This window comes from Brassica oleracea, chromosome C5 (assembly GCF_000695525.1).
Source record: "Brassica oleracea var. oleracea cultivar TO1000 chromosome C5, BOL, whole genome shotgun sequence".
In the NCBI taxonomy this organism is placed as follows: Eukaryota; Viridiplantae; Streptophyta; class Magnoliopsida; order Brassicales; family Brassicaceae; genus Brassica; species Brassica oleracea.
The window spans coordinates 5,610,621-5,613,224 of NC_027752.1; positions in this window are offsets into that span (position 1 = coordinate 5,610,621).

Below are 2,604 nucleotides of genomic sequence, written 5' to 3' on the forward strand. Positions count from 1 at the left end.
TATTATTAATTAAGAATATCTTATTTTTGCAGGTTGATTATGACGATCCATATTATTCCGTATGGTTTCACGAATTGGTTCAAGGTCCAGTTGCAAAAGTCACCACATCACCTATGTATTTCACACGAGGATTTACCTTTCACACATACGAGTATGGAAGACAAGCAACGAGTAACTACAGAATATGTGTGAAAGGTGAAACATACTTTTACGGGATCTTGCAGGAGATTATTGAAGTGGAATTTCCGGGGTTATTGAAGCTAAAATGCGTCCTCTTCAAATGTGAATGGTTCGATCCTGTTGTGAACCGAGGGATTCGGTATAACAAATTTGGTGTTGTGGATGTCAATTTTGGGAGAAGATACAACAAATTTGAGCCTTTCATTTTAGCTTCACAAGCCGACCAAGTTAGCTTCCTTCCTTATCCTCGCCTTCGAACTTCCGGGATAAACTGGTTAGCTGCTATCAAAATTACACCTCGTGGACGCATTGTCGCTGGAGAAGAACCACCTTTGCAAGAAGAAGACGCTATCACTGAAGTTGAGGTACATGAACAACAAACTGATGAAATCCTTTTGATCGACCTGGAAAACTTTCAATATGAAGATCTTCCCGAAGATGCGACAGATGAAGCACGTGAAGACGAGTTCGAGGGAAGCGACGATGATGATTGTACTGATATGGATGAGAACGAAAACGATTTAGAGTGATGTAATATTGATGAGAACGAAAACGATTTAGAGTGATGTAATATATGTAACAAATGTTGTATTTCTCTATTGTAATGTTTGTTTAAGGAAATATTGTTTTTATATCATCTTAATGTATGTGTAACAAATGTTGTTTTATATAATATGTATTTCTTTAGATTTTAAAAAATTATTTGGAGTTTTAGGGTGTAAGTTGGAGAAAGAGTAAGAAGAAGTAAAGAAGAAGATGATGATGTTAGATGATATGTGACTTTGGGGTTTAGGGATTTCATTTTCGGGGTTTAGGGTTAAGCGTAGTAAAGTCCTTGTAAAAATAACACGGGGCTGGTAACTTCGTCGTAAATGAAAAATACGGACCTGGTAACTTCGTCGTAAATGGTTAAATCGATTCCTCGTAATTTCGTCGTAAATGAAAAAAGACGGGTCTGGTAACTTTGTCGTAAATGAAAAAAGATGGGCCTGGTAACTTCGTCGTAACATTACGTGGAGTTTACGACGAATGTCTTTCTCTATATATTGAGAAGCCGCAGAACGAGGCAAGCCTCGTTGATTCCTCCCAAACTTCTTTGCTCTCTCCCTCTAAGGTTCCCCTCTCTCTCTTTTTTATTTAGTTAGTTAGTTTAGGTGGTTAGTTAGGTAATTAGTTTAGGTGATTAGTTAGGTGACGGAATAATAGTTTAGGTGATTAGTTAGGTGACGGAATAATAGTTTAGGTGATTAGTTAGGTGACGGAATAATAGTTTAGGTGATTAGTTAGGTGACGGAATAATAGTTTAGGTGATTAGTTAGGTGACGGAATAATAGTTTAGGTGATTAGTTAGGTGACGGAATAATAGTTTAATTATGTCGTAATTGATTAAATTTATTTTAATTTTTTTTAGATGGCTCATAGGAGGAAACCAGCAGCACCTACTTATTCTCAGTTGTTTGGCGATGGTTCCGGAGCATCTTCTTCTGGTCCATCATCTTCCGATGCAGTTCGAGACTCTCAGACTTCTCAGAGAGTTTCTTGGAGTCCTCCTCCTCCACCGCAGATGCCTCCACCTCCTCCTCCAGCGGTTGCACCTCAGCCTGCCCCAACAGGTGCAGTTCATCCAGATTTGCGTGTGCCTTCATATGCACCATATGCGAGATATACGGTGGAAGATTTGCTTCTCCAGCCTAGACGGGAGGGTTTGGAAGTTCTAGACCCCGATAGACCGCCAGGAACGTTTTGGTAAGTTATTAATTTTTATTACGTTAAAATTTAAAGTATTTTTATTTTCTAACAATTAAATTATTTTTTGTTTCAGGTTTGGGGCTAACAACCATGTTAGCCGGAGCGTTTCGGTGACGATGAAGGGTTACTACGACGGGGCATATCCGAACTGGAGCATGACACCAGATCACGTCAAGACCACTTGGTTTAAATCTTTTGCGGTACGATTTTTAAATTTAATTAAATTTCCACTTTTAAATATTAGTTTTTATTTTTAAATATTTATTATTAATTGTAATTTTTTCAAAAATTTTGTGTTTCAGCAAAAGTGGCATTGGTCATTGTGAATCACCGAGATGGTGAAGAGGGAATTCGTTGCAAAGGCAAAGACCTGCCTTTGCAACACTGTCTCCGATTGGAAGGACAAGTGGGAGATCTACGGGTATGAGGGAAAGCCCACTGAGCTCACGACGGATGTGTGGGATGGCCTCATCGCCTATTGGAAGCTACCTTCTTCGATCAAAAATGCCAATTCGTGCTCTGCTTCTCGAAGAACGAATGATAAAGATGGTCATTTGCCCATGGTTCAGAGAACCAGACAAAAACCTCATGCAGGAATCCGTCTAGAAACTGTACGTTTTGGTTTAAATATTTATTTTAAAATTTTTAATTAATTTAAATTTTAATATTTAATTT